General features: G+C 53.2%; 1 protein-coding gene across 9 annotated transcripts in view; it reads right to left on the bottom strand.

The window, feature by feature from the left end:
* Positions 1–20,295, bottom strand: part of AGAP1 (ArfGAP with GTPase domain, ankyrin repeat and PH domain 1) — a 409,905-nt gene that overhangs the window by 92,978 nt on the left and 296,632 nt on the right. The window lies entirely within an intron of this gene.

Genomic DNA, 20,295 nt, shown 5'->3' with positions numbered 1-20,295 from the left:
AGATCCCTTCGATGGACCCGTTTCTCTCCAGCCTCGCCCCGCCCCCCTTACATAACCAGCCAGCCACATCCCCAGAGTCTGGTGCTCTGGGCTGCTACATGACAGAGATGCTGCTTCGTGTGGAGGCGCCCCTGGCTGAGTGGGCTGGGGAAAGGCCCAGCGTGTCTGGCAGAAAACTCAATTAAATACAGATAAGTTAATTAAATGTACGCTCCCTCTTTGATGATGTAAATTTCCAGTCTTTAGACACTTGCTGTTTCTATGACAGGTCACAAGCAGCCTGGTTACTGGCTGCACAGGTGTCCTGTGAGTCCCAGAGGGCAGCCTTCCCCGTGGAAGGGCTGTGGCGGGCTCTGTCCAGGGTGCTGAATGCACCAGGGCAGTTCATTCAGCTCCAAGGATGAACAGCAAAACAGGGCTGCTTCTTGATGGCACATCCTGGCCCTTCGTCGACCCACACCATGTGGTTTGGAAAGAGAGAGCAGTGGCGTCCCCAAGTTTAAGAACACACAGAAACCCAGACTGAAGACAGGAGGCGATTTAGTTCTGACACCATCCTGCTGACCCATAGAGGGTTAAATAAATAAAAACTTCCATTATTTTCACATCCTGATGAGTGCGGTAACCTCGGTTTGCTGAATTGTTTCTCTGCTGCGTAGACGAGTTCCGAATTTTTGAAATCAGTGCCTCTGTGTATATTACAACGTCAGGGCAGCTTCTAGGGTAGGGGCCTGCGAGGGTGAACGTCTGTGGGGCTCCAGAAACCCACTCTGAGCTGCTTCTGGAAGTTCCGTGTGTCACCCCCCAGCAGTGCCGGGAGCATCTGAGCTGCCAGGTCCCTGAAACCTGGAGGCTGCTGGCCAACTTGGGCCTCTGCTCCTGCCCTGCCCGCCACCGGACAGAGAAGTCACCGTCCCCAGCATGGTCGCGTCAAGTGGCACGGATGGGAGCGGAGCCACACAGTGGGTCCCACAAAGAGGAACCAGCATAGCTGCAGAACCCTGAGGCCACTTCCAAATCTCAGCCTGGCCATGCAACTTTGGGTGACTGATCTCTTAGCTCGGTTTCTTCACAGGTAAAACAGGTAAAATAAAGGACCCTCCTGAAAACCTGTTCTTGACCTGCACAACCCAAACCTCCATCTCCATTGACAGCAGCACCCACTTGGGGTGCACTCAGGCCATCGCCCCTAGCCATCCACACCAACCACACGGTCCTCTGACTATGAGCTCTACATGGTGCCAGCTGACTGCCAGACAGCCGGCCCAGAGAGAGACCCGCTCCCCAGGCCCCGCTCTCTTCCAGAGCTGTAGCAACAGAAGGAAACAAAACACACAGTGCAGTCCCTGTGCCACGCGGCTGACACCCTGACGAAGACAGCAGCAACACTCGCATACATGCTAGAGGGACGATAAATGCTGGGGACAAAAAAGAGCACAGAGGACAGGGAATCGAGGTGGGGTTGGCGGGTCACCACAGGCTGTCATCCCTCAATCCTGAGAACCACGCCAACATGGAAGCAAAGGGCAGTCAAGTTCTTTAAAACAGCCCTCCAGAAAGTCAAAACGAAAGACTCTCAGCGCAGAACTGCAGCTCGGAAACGTGCGCTGCTGACGGGGCAGAGGATAACCGCAAGGGCGGAAGTGTAGCCACTGGAGAGGGCGGGACTGAAGGTGGACAAACGACAGTGCCACTGACAGCCGTAACTGGGTCATGGGCTCCTGCAGCCGTGACGGCACGCAGGCTGACTGCCCGCAGGGCGACGTCCTGCTCCTCAGCTCCGAGTGCTGTATCTGGTCGGGGGGAGTCTCCCTTAGGCGACGGTGCCCCTCGGATTTAGTGTTGTTCTGTGGCCCAGCGGCCAGCAGGCACCAAGCACGGAGCACAGGTACTCAGCAAAAAGGTCTCTGCAACCAAGGCCACTCCGAGACACGAGCTGAAGCACCAGGGAAAGCCAGGAATTTGAGTCAGGCCTTTGAACGCTGGAGCAAACAGAAGCCCGGTGCGCCTCCAGCGGTGCATTTCAGACCTAGATGTCTCAAATGCCACTTAAAACACCCGCTTAAAACGGTGTGAGTCAGTAACAACCCTCACGGTCCCGCACACTTCGGAGAATGAATCACCACCATAGGAAAATGAGGAATTTTACCTCCTTTTTAAAAAGTCCTCAACTTCCTTCAGGAACCATGTGTCATCTTTTGCTATGTTTGAAGTCAACGGTGTTTTAGATAAAATCAAATGCTAATTCACAAAGTCACAAATCACAGTATCTTGTACACATTTGAAATAGCACCTGAAATGGAACTCTGGTTGTTCATAATTTCACAACCCTGTTCTAAACCACAGGACAGGTGGCCTGGGAATGAAAGGGGTCCCTTGTGGTTCCCAAGCCTTTAGTGACGGTGGGTGGCACACCACCATCAGAGCAGCGAGTGACAGCCCCGAGGTATCAGGTGCCTCAAACGGAAGGCCGGGCCACTTGAAAGAGAGGTCCCCCACGCCTCGGAGGCTCTGTTCCTTTCCGCTGCACCTGGGCCCTAACAATCGCCCCAGTCAGTGGGCCTGGGGTGGCTGAGTGGGCCTCCCTCGCTCCTTGGGCCAGCTCTGAAGCATTAGGTCCCGCTGGCAATCCATCTGCAGCTGACTCGCACAGAAAGCTCTGCAGCTCCACGAGGGCATCAGGCTACCACACAGGCCATGGGTGAGGATGCGCATCACCAGGGGTGTGACCCCGACCGCACGTTAAGGGAGGGTGCGCGGGGGCATGTTCAGACACCAGGTAGTGTCAGACGGGCCACGGCACCGCCCCTGCCTGCTGGTGGGAGGCGCTCTTTCAGGGCCTCAGGAAACAGCACCACATAGAACAGAAAGATGTGATGGGTTTAAAAAACATAGTGTTAACAGTGCAAAAACCTAGCAGACAAGTCCAAGTGTAGGCCTGTTCTACGCGTAAGGCTGCAGAGGGAGGCGCCATGTTAGCGGCCTTCAAAGTGCATTCATAACCTGTGCGTCGTGAGCTGCGTGGGTGCCTGCTTCCCATCTGTGTCACCTTTTAACAAAACAAACATTTCTGATGAACGTACAGGAAAAAGCCCCCACACCTAAATGTGAGGATGTCTGTCCGAGTGTGAGGTGACAGCCCGAGGAGAGGGTACTTCTCTTTCCCACTGTTTCAGAATTCTGCTCACCTGCGGCTGCTGACCTATACCTGCTACGCATTTAATACATGGATTCCAGGGCTGTGGTCAACTTGTGCCTTCCCCTGCCTGTCAACTGGACATTGTCAACCCACTCATGTGCCCAACGAGGGGCCCACGAGCCCCCTGCAGTGGCGAAGTCCAGACGGTAGCATCCACCTGTGCACCGAATGCTCAGGTCAACCTGGTGCGGTGCTCACGGCGATGCTGGCGGCCTCTCCCCTCTGACAGCACTGTGGGAACACTGTCTTCAAAGTACTGGCCGGCCAAAGAATTCGTTTGTCTTCTTCCATTTGATGGCTCTAGTGGCACTTGGTTATCTTTATCAGAAACAATTTTGTTAGACTGAATTGTGACAGCTGTCGTATCAGCGTGCATTCAAAAATAAAACTTACCAAATTGGTGAATTTTTGTACAGCCATTTTTACACAGAACATGGAATAAAATAGCAGGTTTTGGTGTACTATGCTTCATTATTTCAAGAAAGGTAAAAACACAGTTGAAACGCAAAAAAAGATGCTTGCAGTGTGTGGAGAAGGTGCTGTGACTGAGGGAGCATGTCAGAAGTGGCCTGAGAAGTTTCGTGCCGGAGATTCCTCGCTGGATGATGCTCCACGGTCAGGTAGACCAGCTGAAGTTGATAACGATCAAATTGAGACCATGAGAAAAATCAATGTTATACCATGCGAGAGATAAGCCAACCTACTCAAAATATCCAAATCGAAGTTACTGGTGAAAGGGGAAAACGTGTCTGCTTTTACAGAAAAAACTACACGGACTTTTTGGCCAACCCAGTGTTCACCGGGTCACAACTATGTAGCAGGCAGGATGACAGAAGGCTCCCCAGATCAGATGGGAAATGAGTGCATCACAGCACACTGCTCTGATTCCACCCAAAGTCTGGGGCTAAGGTTCCCCCCCTCAGCCAGAGCCTGACCGTCTCTTATGCAGTGCGCTCTACGTTCTGATGGGAGTCGGGCTGCCCTGCGCACGAGAGGACTGGCAGGCTGGCCAGTACCAGGTGCATGGAGAGTCCCGTCGTCTAGGGTACGGGGACAGTGCTGATTCTGTCCTGGCATAAACAAGTGGTTCCTGTGGATGGGGCCCAGGAGACCCAAAGGCTCCAGCCGAGGCACTCAGGCGAACCACCTCAACCATGGGGCATGGATCCCGCCCTGCTCGGGACAACCCCAGTGTAAGTCTGCCCCTCAGGTTAATTATTACCACAGGGCCACCACATCTCAATCCCACTCTGCAGTCATTTCCAAAGATGACAAAAACCAATCCAGGTGGGAGGAGATCTAACCGAGATGACGATGCTTTAGCCAAGGAGGAGACTTCCTGCAAATGGAGCAGCCACTCCAAAAACCCGCCCCGAAGTGTCCCGTATCTCTGTGTATCGTGACCCCTCACATGAGCCCCCAACCAGAGCACCTGCCCAGGACTGGGGAGTGCTGGAGAGGGCGGTGGCGGCAGATGGCTTCAACTCGCCCGAAGGCCTGTCGAGCTTTACACTCGGGGTAACCGTCTCCACCGACTACCCCGTGGAGGACGGCGGCATGAATGATGCCCTCATTCAAAGCCGCAGACCGACGAGCACGTCGTTTCTGAAGTGCTGTTTGAAGTGCAGCCTTCTTCAGTCGTTTAATAGCGCTGGCCAAGGCCGTGGTTCTCACTTTGTCTTCTCCGTTTTTCTGAATGAGAAACCATTTGGAGTGCAACGGTGGTGTTTAAAAACTAAGATTAAACTTACTTCTGACAAAAGACAGTAATTTAGCATTAATTCTAGAACATTCTTCTAAAAAAGGAACTGACTTCATTTGCGCCACAATAGTTTGAGCATATCCCCTCTGTGACTCTCTTGGAATATGAGATTTGTCCTGGCAAAAATAATACAACACAATGACATAAAGCGTGTGTAGGTCCTGTGTTGGACTGGCTTTGAGTTTAAAGCATTTTCTTCCTCACAGCTACAACTTTGTCAACATAGTTCAATCAGATATTATGGTGGATCCTTGGGGAAATTGCTGTAAAATAAAAGATAAGACTGTGTTCCTAAACACAGTAACGGACATTTTTCTCTTTTTCCTGAAGCAGAGCCCAGCCCCCTGGGGCTGATGGAAGGGTCAGCGGGGGGAGGAGCAGCAGCAGCCTGGGAGGGGAATCTGCAGCTGGCTTTTCATCAAAGGGCCCCCGGTTCCTATTCTTCCCCAGCCGTGCCTAGTGTCCCCTGGGGTGAGGTTAAAAGACACGCCTGCCCACCAACCTCCCTGCCCGGATATGGCCTCCTCCCAGCCCCGCCTGCCCCCAGTTCTCAGGAATGCGATCTTCTCCTCCTCTTGCCCACTCCTGCAGCAGCTTTCTGAGACCTGTAATTCTCTCCTGAATACACTCTGGCCCACACACTCCGTGACGTCCTACGGCACAGGTGGCCCCACCACTGGCTGTCTCACACCCGTCTCTGGGGGTCTGTTACTTGCTGGGGGGGGGGGGCGGTGGAGGGACTCCGAGTGCCCACCAGGAGAGGGTTCCCCAGGTACTGAAGAGAGTGCCTTCCTCCACATTTGTTCGGCTCCACGGGGACTGTACCCCAGGCCAGACGCTCTCCCCATTCCCCATGATCTCCAGCAAACACCTCTTTCGCCATTTCTGAGCGGTGAAGGGCTGCCAGGGCAGCGCTGGGGCATTTTCAGGGCCCCTCTGATTCCCCAGCTCAGGCTCACCAGCGGAAGGAATCCATGCCTGCAGCTCCTTCCATGAATTTCAAGTACCTTTTCCAACACTAAACTTCAGGACCTTCCCACAGGTGACAGTGTCTCCGCCTTTCCCCCCAGACTGTTCCATCCAGCGTGAACCAGATCCGACTGCAGGACGGCGGCCATCTGTGGGGCAGGAGCGTCCGTGGGCCGGGGAGAGGCCCAGTGAGGCCAGGTGAGCTCAGCTCTGCCGGGGAGGGGGTGGGGGAAATGGCAGTGCGGCTGGGGCCACTAAGCCGTCCTGGCTCTTATTTTAGGAGGATGAGTGGAAAATGAAGAGAGACTATGCTGATGTCAGTGAAAAGAGCGTGGAGTTTATGAGCTTAATATGCGAAATGGGCACGAGAACAGAGTTCAGTGGGCATGCTCATGGGCAGATCCAGAGCTGGGGATGCTCGGGGATGCAAGGTGTGCTGGTTCGCTGAGAAGGAAGCCGGCGGACCGGTGACGTGGAGACACCAGGCAGAAGAAAGGAGCGAGCGGGAAGTTCATGGGGTTTTCTAGCCCCATGGATGGCAGGCACGGCCCTGCCACCATGCTTTGTTGGAGCTCGGTGGCACATTCGACTTAACACACATCTCCGGGAAAAATTAGAAATGAGATTTCCTGTAAATGCAGAAGCTGCCTGCAGCCGCCGTCACACCGGGCACGCCTCCCCAACAGACCCAGTTGCTCACACCAAGCTTGCATGGGCAGGAAGGGCAGGTTGGACAGGTAGGCTGTGATCCATCCCACTGCACCCCGTCACACTCATGAGCAGTTCCCCCTTTGTCCTGGAGCGATGGCTGCTCAGCTGGGGAAGGGGCCCCCTCTGCAAGGCTTCGGCCCTGGGCCCACCCAGCTGCTCTGAACTGAGTTGGGCTTCCTGAACCTCCATAGTGCTCCTCTTCGGGTGATGAGTGGCAGAACGGGGCAGGGACCCAGGTGTCTCACCCTGGTCTGACACTGGTCCCACACTGCTGCCTGTCCCCACTCCCAAAGCCTCCAAGACCCCCTTGCCTCTTCTTGGCTCTGTTGACGCTGGTTAAGGGCCACTTTCTTGCATCACAAAGACTCACTGCTCTAGCTTTTTGGATAAAGTTTCAAATTGAACCTGTCTCCCACCAAGTGCAAGGGGAAATTTGGGACCTTTCTACTTTTGAAAACATTTTTGAAAATAAAACATTTTTTTTTCAGGAATAATGTGTATTCATTGCTGAAATCCTGGGTATTGGCCACCACACCTCGTCCTTTCCAGTCACCTTTCTCCACATACACGTGTGCTGTGGGCACACAGAGGGGATCCTCGCTGGCTACGTGACCTTGGGCAAGTGATTCAAATTCTCTGAGACTCGGTCGATTCAGTCTCGTTTATAAACAAGGACAGCACCGCCTGACTAAGCCGCACGGGCCAGGTGCATCTAGTGCCGACTCCAGGCGAGCGCACGGTTAAGTTACAACATCCAGCTCTTCAAATGGTTCTGGAAAACCAGAGGGAACAACGCGGGGCAGACGCTGACCGAGGCAAACCCTGCTCCAGGCCATGGGATCAGAGACGTGGGCTAGACAGCGCCCTCACCCTTAAGAAAGTGAAAGCCCTGTGGGGGAGAGGATGGGTAATACAACCAGTGAGCACATTACTGCGGCTGTCAGAAAGCGGTAAGTGGGGGAAGTTACAGCAGGGAGAGGCTCCCGGCACAGCACGTGCAAAGGCCCTGGGTCCAGACTGCAGGAGAGGGATGCTGAAGCCAGTTCGTAGGACGATGACAATTGTGACATGAATATCTTCCAAGTCATTAGTGGGTTGGCCAAAAAGTTTGGTTTTTCCCGTAAGATGGCTCTAGTAGCGCCATCTTCATTCAAAACAGTTTTGCTAGATTGTATTGTGACAGCTGTCATATCAGTGTACATCAAAAGAACCTATCAAAATTGGTGAATTTTGTGTAGCCACTTTAATATTGAAGATGGAATATGCAATATTTTCAGCATATTATGCTTTATTATTTCAAGAAAGATAAAAATGCAACTGAAATGCAAAAAAAAAAAAAAAAGATTGGTGCAGTGTGTGGAGGAGGTGCCGAGGGGCCGTGGCTGACCAAACGTGTCAAAGGCAGTTTGCGGAATTGTGTGCTGGGGATTTCTCGCTGGACGCTGCTCCGTGCTCGGCCAGGCAGACCAGCTGAAGTTGATGGCGATCAGGCTGAGGCATTAATGGAGAACAATCAACACTCTTGCCACACGGGAGACAGCTGACATACTCAGAATATCCAAATCAATAAAGTTATGGGTGAAAATGAAAAAAAATGTGCCTCGTTTTACAGAAAAAACCACATGGACTTTTTGGCCAACTCAATACGTAGAAAGCAATCCTCCACGGCCCCACACTGTCCCCTAGTAGGAGCTCACCGGAACTTATTTAACCAACCCTGCTGCTGGGCACGGAGGGTGTCTCCAATTTCTGAACTGTTTTTACATAGAGCAGAAACTTAACATGTTAACTTTTAAAGCCAGTTATGACATAATCCAACTTTTGGAAATAAATAAGAACACAGACAGATGACTGGAAAAGGCATACACCGTCCCCCTAAACCAATACTTTGGTGTAGGAGTTTTTGCCTTTTTATAAAAGCAAAATGCTTCTATTTTTTTTTTTTCCTAAAATGCAATGTTTTATAATTGAGGGAAAAATGCAACATTGTTATTGCAAAAATTCAGGTCGGGAAATGTGAGCTCACGCACTTGCTAGAAGAGGCAGGCCTGCTGAAACAGGTGGGAACGTGCGTCCCGGGCACCACCGTCACGCTGAGTCCCAGACTCCAGACCGGTGTCACACCCATCTCCCACAGCACTTTCACACCGGTGCCCTTGTTACTGATGCTGTTAGAGGAATGGCAAGGGAAATGGCGACAACTGTACGCGAACAACAATAAAAAAAGAATTTCAAAAATCAAACACAGAGCATAATGAATGCAATTTCAAGGAAAAAAAGGAATATTGTTTTAAAGAAAAACAATTACTTTTTTAAACAAAGCAATTGTCCAGGAACTGGTGCTAAGGGGACTGGCTTGCTAACTGGCTGGCTGGCTGTGTTGCTGGTGCCCCCAGAGGGGAGGCGAGAGTGAGTGCCAGGTGCTGGCCCAGGTAATAACCTGAACCTTGATGGCTGCAGATGGTCTCATGCAGCGGTAATTTTTCCAGAGTGCGCGGCCTGGGTGGATGCGCAGCCTCACAAATCTCATCCGGGGGGCCTGACCCGTGGGTCTGCCTGGAGCTGCTGCGGCCTGCTGATTGATGGGGGCCTGACGTGCCCCCAGACTTCAATTTCCTCTGTGCCCCACCGTAAAAGCATCTTGCACAGAGGAGGGGAGTAGTGCTTCTGGACACAGGCTTTCCCGCACGCTCCGCTGTCTGAGGACAGCAGCCGCCAGAGACCGCGGAGGTGCCGTCAGGCAGCGAGGCCTGCCCTGCCTTCTGCACTCGTGCGGATTGTGACGTGAAAGGAACGGAGGGTCAACGGCTGGTTGAAAGCGGGGGTTCCTGTCTCCAACAACTGAGCTTAACATTTTGAGCTCCATGAAGCAATTGTGTTTTCCAGCTATATTATATGTAGCAAACACTTCTAAAGCAGTAACGCTGGTATCAGTTATAATTTCAGAGTCCAGCTAGGAACTGTTTAACCACCACTATGGAAAAGCAAAGAGTGCTCAGTGAAGAAGATAAGCACTAAGGTCGTCGAGCAAGTGCTGCAGACGGTGACTCTCCTGGGAGACCTGACCGGAGTGGGAACTGTGGGGTACACTTATCAATCATGTGAAGTCCCCCAGCTGCATTTTCAGTGTAATCGTCATTGTTTCCCTGTACGTAAGAACACATTTTAAGAGACTCTGAAATATACACAGGAACACTGACCTGACACTGTAATAAGATTTTAAAGTCCCACTGCAGAGATAATGTAGCAATTAAAATAGCATTTATAACTAAATATCTGTAAATGTTTCTTCCCAGAAAAGAGGAAAATTTTAAGTCATTTAAAATAACCATCTGTTTCTCCAAGATATAAAATTTTTAGTATCATTGCATAATTAATATTAATATCGCTTTTTGTTAATAATCTTATCTGTCAGATAATAAAGCAAAGACGTAATGAAAGATATATGCGTGGAAATAAGTTTAAGAATGCAAAACCAAAGAACTGCACAAATGCTGAGAAAAACACATAGAGGGCTTAAGACAGACCCTGATCAACCACACCACACGGCTACCATCTACCAACTGTACCCATCCATCCATCCATCCTCTCCCTCCCTCCCTCTCTCACACACACACACAATTACTTGCATTTCTAAAACCACTCTCCCCCACCTTAGTTTCTACTTTCTTCCTGCTACCTGTAATTTTTAAGCTCTTGGGCCTTTCCCTTTTGCGTGTATTTACAAACTTACTATAGGAAGCGAGGGAGGGGCTGGAAAGCGTCTGACCAAACTCTGTCCTCATAGTTGACGAGGATACAGTATGATTGAATTTTATTAAGCCATCTGATTCTCAGGCTGAGATACCGAGCAAATCACAGAAATACAAGGTAAATATTCTCCTGGCCCAAGAGTGGCAATAAAACCACCAGAAAAAGTCCTATATATTGTTCAAGATATACATTATAAAAATCAGGTGTGTTAATGTTATATATACAAAAGGTTACTTGAAATTTTCTTCCCAGTTGGAGAAACAATGTATCTTTCTGATGGATCTTTGTGTGTTGCTCTACCTGTATGTGATTTCATACTGGGGTAGTAAATGTTGCTTTTATCTTAAAAATAAATTACCTGTGTGGCGATTGTGGGGGTGGGAGGAGGGAGGTGGAATAGAGTATGGGAGGGGGTGAAATAGTCATGAGAAAAAAATACAATAAAAAACCAAACTATTCAAAACAAAAAAAATTATCTTAAATTCAAAATTTACAACTGAACCTTGTAGGGACCAAAATAAATTCTAAGCAATCTGTAAAACTGTAGATTTCTGTAGTTTAGGAAGCTTTAAAAATTCAAGCAAATAACACTTTGCTGCACTGAAGCCAATAAGAAACTTCATTAAAGACACCACTGGGACAAGAAACCCAAATACAGTGACGCTTGTGCAGGAGGCTCCCAGACTTCCCAGATTCCGGGACATGGCCCCACCTTGGACGCCGCTGCTCCCTCCCAGCCCAGCCCCGGGCCTGGGTGCCTGCTGTCTGCACATTTGATGATACCACCATACCGACTCCGTCACTTCACACCATGCCATCACTGTCCTCCCTGAAACCGTAAGGGCACTTGACTGTGCAGGCTCAAGCCCCAACCTTCATAGGGTCCTTCCCGGCCCAGCTCTACCCCCCTTCCCTCCTGATGCCTCACCTCTAGAGCTCCTTCCCCTGGTCACTCCCTCCCTCCCCCACCAAAGCTCCTGATGTCATGCCTCTCTCATGCACTCTGGGCCCTGGCATAGCCCTCTTTTCTGCATGGGGGGAGGCGGATGGGCCCTCTAGCCTTCTGAGTTCTCACAGCACTGGAGGCCTGATCCGCAGCTGTCTTCTCTGGGCCACTTCCAAACACACCCTGGCACCACCGCCCATGACACAGTGCTTCCTACGAAAAACATGTTCCAGTCTCAGCGGAGGAAAGTGCTTAGTGATGCACACATTTGAGCCAGGCTGGATTTCACAAAGCAGACATGCTGTCTGAGCCACCGCCCACCCTCATTTTCCTTCTCCCACCTGACTTGTCTACTTCCTGATTACCTGTCTGCCCTCCTTCCCCTCCAGAGGCAGAGACTGCTCTTCTGATCCCTGCCCTACGGCGGGGGACAGGCCCTAGGGGACACATGGCAGGGGCCCACAAGCATTTGTGACAAATGAAATTGAATAACTCCTGGGAGATGCACCAGATTAGACCATGGGACTCTGAAGTGGGCTGAGGCACCCTGAGGTGGGAAACAGGTTTAAACTCCAGTAACGACTTTGAAAGCTGTGCAACGTGCTGCTGACGGTCCCCTGTGAGCACCAGGAACTGCACCCACCGTCGGCCATGCGCTCTGTGCACAGGGGCACTGGCTGTGCTCAGAAATAGCTCCAAGACTACCACCAAAGCATCGTGTTAAAAAGGTACTTAATCTTAGACACTCAAAGAATTTCCTCCCAGAAACTGCCGGAGGTCTTGGGGCTCATTTCCCAAGCCCCCATCCTCCCCCCTTGCTGCCCCAAGGCCAGTTCCTTTTTGGGGGTGTTTTAGTGAACACGGAAACAAAATAACTTGGTGGTGGGAGACAAAGTGGGGGCAGGGCGCCCCCTTCTGACTGGGTAGGGGACGAACAGGTGGACCGCATAAGCTAGGTTTCTATAAAGTACGGAGAAGAGGAAGTCCTGGGACGTGGGCCATCTGGCAAGGTGTGGGCGTGCAGGAGCTGAGCAGAGCGGGGACTGAAGCCATGGAGACAGAACATGAGAAAGGGGTGGGAGACGGGGCACCAGACGCATCAGGGGCCACGCCAGCAGGGGCCTCAGCAGCCAGACAGAAAATATCAGGAGCATATTCTGTGCAGGAGAAGCTGCTAGAGCATCGTGTCTGGGAGCCGGAGATCTCACTGATCTCCGTTTGTCAAGGAGGAGTTTGGCGTCCTTTAGGAAGGCAAGGGGAAGAGGAGGTGAGCCAGGACCCATCAGGCACAGCGGCAATGGGATTGGGGGACCGGAGAAGGAGGGAGGGAGGGGTAGCCCAGTGGGTATTCCGGAAGGTCGAGTGGAGAGCACCAACCACATGCACTGGTCCTGTGAAGTGAGGGGTGGTGGCGGCTCAGGGGCAACTGTGGCTTGAGCTGCTGAGGATAAACGGGGAGGGGTGGGCAGGTGGGAGAGGGCTGGTGAGAATGCAGATTTTCGGAATGAAATCTGGAGTTCTGGTCTGAATGCACTGAGCGTGAGCTGTGCATTTCAAACCTTCCAAGTTCAACGCAGGAGCCAGAGGTCAAGGCTGGCATATGAACTTGAATCTTCCAAGGAGTGTGTGCAGGGAGGGGAGAAGGCTTCATCCTGAGTGACTGAGTCTAGCAGAGAATGGTGACAGGAGGAAGCCCCTGAGAACATGTCGTCACAGGAGCCACGAGAGTTCAAGCAGGACAAACTGGTCAGCAGGTTTGCAACTGCTCAGAGGTCGATGCCAAAGGGAACCACGGGGCTCCAGGACTGACGCGTGGCCAGTCTGGTTGTGGGTGAGGACAGCGCTTGCTCAGTGCTGGGTGGAGGGCAGGTCAGCATGGGTTGGAGAGAGAGGGGCCGGTGAGGACAGAGAGTGGCCTGGGGAAGTGTGGGAAGAAGGCAAGCCAGGAAAGAGATGCCGCAGAAGCCACCACGCAGGATGACAGATGCCCAAGTGGGCCTGCGCGCCTTAAGGAATGACCCCACAGCTGGGGAGGCTGCGCTGGGGAGGCTGCGCTGGGGCAGCACGGAGACGGGTAACTGCAGAAGCACAGCCCTGGGTGTAGAGCCAGTGGGGACGGCCCTTCACGAGCACAGGAATGCACGGGCAGTAGATCAGACACTGCAGCCCTGGGTGGGGGCGGGAAGACGGGTGAGTCCTACTCCTATTGTCCTGGTGACACACAACTGAGGGCCGCCAGGTGAGGGAGAAAGTAGAGAATGCCAGAGCAAATATCTAAAACAGTCATTTTGAAACATTACATTGTATCAGACTGCTTCATGCCCCTTGTTTCAGAACCGTCCTTCCTGGAACTTGGACTCAGCGCTCCTAGCTCTATTCTCTGGAAATACACAAAATAAGACTTCTATTTCTCACTCATGACCACCATTCACGCACATGGTTCGCACCCCCAGAGACCTCCACCCTGGCTAGATGTGAACACCTGGGGAGCATTCCAGGGCCCCGGCCCCCCCTGCCCCAGGAACCATAGTGGCAGGCTGCACAGCCAGGTTCCAGCCTGCCAGGAGCCTGCACCCTAGTTCTTCAGTCCCTCCCATGTGATGTGGGTTTCTGACCCTTTCCTATCTCCCCGCCCCCTGCTCTGGAGAGCTTCCAGTTTACCTACGCCCTTCTGGAAAAACTGGCCCCACAAGAGAACCCCGCAGGCCCAGGGCAGTCTGGGCAGAGCTGAGCCGCAGTGGCCAGGGCCTCCCACTCAGTGACTCTTGGTAACATCTGGGCAGAGGTGCTGTGTTGGGCCTGCCGACCAAGGTGGCCACCCCGCCCTACGCATGTGCAACTGGCTCCCTAGGTTACTTATGTCCAATTCTCACTGCGTCAGCCTCACACGCACTGTGGCCTTCACACGTGGGGGGTGGTCAGGATGGTGCCTGTCCCGTGTGCCACCCACGTGACCTCACACTGGCACCAGGAGCCCGGCCCAACAGCCAAGGCCATCCGATCCCCAGCAGGGGGATCCCCGTCAGTCTGAGGTCTTGGTGGCAATGAGGACGGCACAGTGACTCTTAAGACACAGCTTGGTACGGGTGCAGCCCTGGCGGCTAGTCTGCTGTGTGCATGCAGCTGCCCCTTCCTCAGTTTCCTTGCCTGAAACAGGGCTGGTGCAACTCTCCTCCCGAGGGGCAAGCACTCCATGGGCGTCATGTACACCATCAAAGGCAGCAGGAGCCGCAGGACTCTGCTGCTAGCCCCTGTCTTTGGCCTTGGGGATGGCCTTCGAAGCTGAGCAATTCACTGAGCATAGGGCCTGACTCGGGTGGCAGCAGCAGCCCTCTCGGGAGCGGAGACAAGCTCCCTTCTCTTTGGGAAGGGTATCAACTCACAGTGGGGTGCAGAGATGGTGGCCGGGAGGAACCACAGAGCCGAGCCCTCGTGGTTCGGAGCAGGGAGTCCGGGCCTCGGCCTGCTGGCCTTTGGGACCAGATCATTCTTGGTTGTGAGGGGCAGTCCTGTGTACTGAGAATTATTTAGAAGCATTTCCGGCCTCTGCCCACCAGATTCCAGCAGCACATACCCCTTTCCTGCTGTGACACCCCAAGAACATCTCCAGATACCATCAAATGCCCCCCGGGGAGACAAAATCACCCCTAGACAACCACTGGTCTAGAGAAGATGCCAAGGGCTGGAGGGGCCCAGAGATGTGGTCCGGGTGCTGTGGCTGCTGGCGGCAGTACCCCCCTCAGCCATCTGATTTAAAGGACTTCCCGACTTCTGCCAGGAAGGCGAGAACCGCTGGCCCGCAGGCATGAAATGCGGTCCCCCAGATCCTACGCTGGGGGCAGCGCCCCCCCCGGCCAGCACCTGCTGCTAGAAATAGCTGATGGGAAGGAACTAAGGAGACAAAGTACAAAGAACAAAAAGTCTGATTGGGAGGAAGAAAAACATACCTTTTACCCCCTGCGGCCAGTCACCCTAGGAGGTGCCGGCTTTCTCATCGGCGGCTGTGGAGAAAAGAAAGCGGGCTCCGAGCCGAGCGAGGGGCCGGGGTCATCCCTTTAATTAGGCGACGAGCTGGTGAGGGGAACAGACCGTGGCGGCTGAGGCAGGGAGTGCCCAGCTTTGAGAGATGAGAGCCCACGGGCCCTTTAGCACAGAGCGGAGCGGAAGGTGGACGGCAAACCCCAGGGAAGGGTTTCTGAACACGAGCCAAGATTTGGGAGGAACCGACGATAAAAGGAAAGTTCAGGATAAGCAAGATGAGGGAACAAGTCTATCTATAGTCCATGCCCTTAAAAAGCAAGCTTTATAAGAACATAAACAACTTTGTAACATGGTGTTTTAATGTGAAGTATCCATTTCTCTACGGAGATAGCAGAGGGGGGCGTGTGATAAGCTCTGGAATCAGATAGACCTGGCTTTGAAATCCAGCTACTTGGGGCAAGTGTGGTCTTCACCTTCTCAGCCCTTTGGAACCTCTGCGATCACATAGGGATGATGATTCTCAGGAAATGAGAGTGAGGAGTCAGGCTCCCGCCTCACACAGAGGCAGATAGCAACTAGACAGCCCATGCGGTGGGTTCCCCCTGCCCTGCCCCCCCAAACCCTCCTACAGGCTAAGTCTCCTGGTGAGAGGATCACACTACCACCACCTACTGGTCATGTACTAAAATTGTCAGTATACTGTCCTAGGAGAGAACAAAGTGGTCAGAACGTCAAAGTTAAAAATGATGGACCGACAGCAAGCATCCTGGGGACCCACAGTCAAAGCACGTGCTTGGGAATCTCAAACGCAGGGTGCTGGCCCCCCACCCCGCCCCAGGGCTGGTTCTGCAGGGAGGGAGAAACAGCAGGCGGTGCCACAGTGGGAACTTGTGTTTCTCAGCTGTCCTGGTAACAGCCACACAGAAACATGCTCCTCCAGGGGGAAAAATACCTCACAGTGAGCAGCACCTCAAAGGCTTCGGCCCTGTGATCCAGTGTCTGCCGAAAACAGGCACTGACAGGAAGGCAGGCACGTACCGGCCTGAAGGCAGCGCGTGTGAGCACACACACCTTCCCCCTGGACAAGAGGCAAGATGGACATGGGTTTGCACTACATGCTGACAAGGCTGGACAATGGCCTGGTGGAGGCGGGCTGCTCGAGAGTCATTTGAAGCAATGCGATGCTGACGGCGATGGCCAGTCAGGGTGGAAGAAGATGAACAGTCAGAAGGAAGCAATCGGCGCAGGGGTGGGGCCCGCAGAACAACCTGCCAGTCAGGAGGCGGGGAGGCCTGGCTGTCCCGGCAGCAGCCACAGTTAAGGCCCTGGGGCCAAGGCTGGTACTCCCGAGTCTCCCACGCACTGGGCCCCAGCGCAGGTGTGATGCATCTCACAGGCGGTTAGCCTTGGAATGAGCTTTGACGGCCAAGTACGCTACAAATGACCCCCAGGAGTCTCCCCCTGCTCCCCACGGCGATGCTAACCCTGGCCTCGCACTTCTAGAGAGAATTACCTATAGGGAAAATGATTAATCAAAAAAAAAAAAATACCCCCGCACACTCCCAGTAAGATTCAGAACCCCCTCGGCCAATGGTGGCTGCAGAGGTAATTGTTCTGCATCTGTCAATAAAGCTCCGCTGCCCCCGTTGCCTGCAAACACCAACCCTCTCACCCGGGATTATAAGCTGGAGTGCGTGGGCTCCCCGCTGCCATTACGGTGATAAACAGTCGGAGCCACAACAGGTTCTGACGTGCAGATCAATTCTGGGTCCATAAAGAATCTGCACAAGAGGTTCCCGGACAGGGATTTACAGCCACCAGTTTTTATTCTCTCTCGCTGCAAAAATTACTTCTGTCAAACACTTAGGGGAGTGAGAAAAAATGTAAAAAAATTAATTTTTCATGTACTATGGGAACGGCCTTTCTCAATGCAGAGGCCCAAGATGAATATGTCCCTGCGCTTAAAAAATTACACGGAGCCACATGTGGCGCTCTGCGGAAGGGGGGCCCCGCCGCCCGTGCTGCCTGCAAGCTGCAGACGGCAATTTGAAACCCTGAACGGAGCTGTCTGGATTTTCTCCGAGGGCAGATGCGGCCTCATGTTCGCGACGCCAAATTACATTAGACATTTAATTTTAAACCGCAGGTACTTAAATCTAAAACCTTAGAGCGGTCGTGGTCGTAAAGCAGTGGGGAATTCCAGGGCACAGAACGGCTTCTCCCTTTCTTCCCCCCCTAATTTAACCAGAACCTCCTGTCTTGTGGTTTCGCGCACTACAAAGTGATCTGTCTCATTAGGAGTTGCTCACAGCTGCTAAAAGACAGAAACCCCTGAGGCACCTTTGCGTCTAGTGGGGAAGACTTTGAAAAGTTCTCCGGAGCCAAAGTCTTAATTTAGTGCGGACACCGGGCGGGAGAAAAATGGGATCTCAATGTTGTTATTATTATTAGGTTTTACAATAAAAGCATATTCACTGATTCATGGGCATTTGAATTCAAAAGCTGCTTAGCTTCTCGTGTCCCTGCTGCTAGCACCGCGCAAGCTTTTCATGACGGCAACATCCAAACCGAAGACTCAGGGTAAAGAGATAAAAAATGATTAAAAAAAAAAAGGGCGGGGTCTGGATGGACGGCCACTTAAAAAGGAAAAGCGCCGCAGAAAGCGCTCCATCCTGTTTGTGTCTTCTGGGGCCATTTTCCACGCGCGGAAGGGGACGCTGGTGCTCGAGTGGAGGTCTTGGAATCCGTTCACAAACGCGCTTTCTTGAAGTCGTCTGTCAGATCCCGTGCCCTGGTGTTCATTAAAGAAGGCTTGGGTCTGGCCGTTGGGCGTAACTGATGAAGGCGGGTGTCCGGGACGCTACCCCCACCACAGGCAGACAGGGCTTCTCCACCCCCAGGGGAACCTGAAGAATAGCCCAGGCATCTTGGTAATGCGCAGCTCTGATCCAGTAAATCACGGGGAGCCTGGGCTCTGCATTGCAGCCAGCTCCCAGGGGCCGCCCGTCGTCACGTGGTCCCAGACCAGCTTGAGAAGTGGAAGTTAAGAGGGTTGTGCTCAAGCTTCGGCATCTGTCCGAGGAGGGCTAGCTACCATGCACGGTGCTGAGCCCCACCTGCTCTGCATGCAGTGGGTCTGAACTGGGTCTGAGAGTCTACCCCCAGGGGACGCTGCTGCCACCTGTCTAGGCAGCACCTCCGATGTACAGCCAAGGTCTCGAATGAGACCACCTGAGCCCGCATCTCTGCCCTTGTCGGATGTGACTCTGGACGAGTGTTACTGAATCTCTCTGTGCCAGTGTCTGCCCATCAGGCAGAGCCAGCCTACAGCAGCATCTGCTCCTAGGCTCAGACGGAGTGGTCCAGGGGAAGGCCCCAACGAACAGTGGCTCTTATCACTATCACTGCCCCCGGCTCCCTTTCAGCAGTGGCTGGCACGACATTCCATCAGCCCTTAGAAACCACAGGCATGAAGGAAGAACCCTGAAAACCTGTAGGAACAATACTTCTGTTGTTTTGCTATTTAAAATGTCAGCTGTCCGTGTTAAAATAAGATGTTGGTTAATTTTGCAGTTCTGGGCTCTGCTCTCTCCCCACCCCCCGGCTCCCACCTCCCACCTCCCACTTTGCTGCAGCTCCTTGTTCTCACCCCTCCCCCAGTCTCCTCTCTGTCCAAATTGCCTCGATGTGGGTAACAACTTCCTCCTGTGGTTCTGCACAAAAAAGTCCACCTGGCTCTTTAAGCATTGCTCAGGTTTGATGCTCTTTGGGAAGTTTTCCCTGGTTAACTCGGCCTGCGCGGTTTCAGCCTGGCTTTCTCTCAGTTTCGACCCACGGCTGAGACCAGGCCACAGACCTGGGTTTCTTGTCTCCCGTGTTCAGGGCCCCAGCCCTGCCATGTCGGGGAGCTTAACCAGTCTCCAACAGACGGCTATATGAGTTAAGAACGGTGACCCGAGGGCATCAATACACGAGGAATCACTCTGTCAATTTACAAACGGCGTCCACAGGCACGCGACCTCACTCTCTTAGAGGTGCTTGGTACGTATGCGTGCATAGGAAACGCCAGCAACCTCCGTGGGAAGACCCAGGGTCTGGAAATGTCATCTTTTCAGGATGCGGTGGCGTGGCGACCGCGAACACGAGTGAGCAGATGCAAAGAGCTGCGGGGGGAGGATAAGGCAGGCAGTGAGCCGTTATCAGGGACCTGACTGTGCAGAGTGATGCTCAAACAGAATGGATTTCAGATTCACGTGTTGCTGCCGACACCTTTCCTACAAAGATGCTCCACGCAGGGAAGGCGAAGGTGGCGGTGATGCTGTCAGGAATTTGGCCCCTATCTCCCACCGGCAACCCCGCAGCCAGAGGAACAGGGCAGAGGAGGAGGGCGGGGGAGCCGGCACTCTGACCAGGCTGTCAACAAGAAACCGGGCGCCCCTCGCTCAGGGGATGTGCATCAGGAGGCCGGGCTGTGGAGGGGTGCATGCCTCAGGCCCCGAGGTCCTCCCACCCGCCCACGCAGGTGCACTCCTCCACAGAGAGATGGCGACAGAATAAACCCTACCAACCAGTCACACTAATGGGAAAATCAATGCGTCTCAACATATCTGGCAGTGCAAGGCTCCTCCCACAGCACGGAGCTCTGATGACAGCAGATACTTGGGACATGGAGCTCAGGTGTGCTGTGCACACGGAGGGAAAGGACCCCACGCAGCAGCTGGGAGGACTCAGAGCCTCACGGAGGTAGGGGCCTGCCGAGGCCTCCGAGACAGTGGTGGGGGGTGGGCAGTGACTGTGTCACCGATGTGTGGGAGGGGAAGGCCCAGCCAGGCCTCCTGGGACTGGTGACAGCTGTGGATGCACACAGGTCCCACCACAAGGGAGCCCTTTACAGTGACGTCGGAGCCCCTCCACGGAGTGTTCTCAGACCCTCACAATTTCTGACGCAGGGCAGAAGGCCTGCGAGAGTCCCGG

The sequence above is a fragment of the Desmodus rotundus genome, chromosome 2, assembly GCF_022682495.2.
Source record: "Desmodus rotundus isolate HL8 chromosome 2, HLdesRot8A.1, whole genome shotgun sequence".
NCBI lineage: Eukaryota > Metazoa > Chordata > Mammalia > Chiroptera > Phyllostomidae > Desmodus > Desmodus rotundus.
Note: the sequence above shows the minus strand (reverse complement) of the source record. Positions and strands in the feature narration are given on the sequence as shown.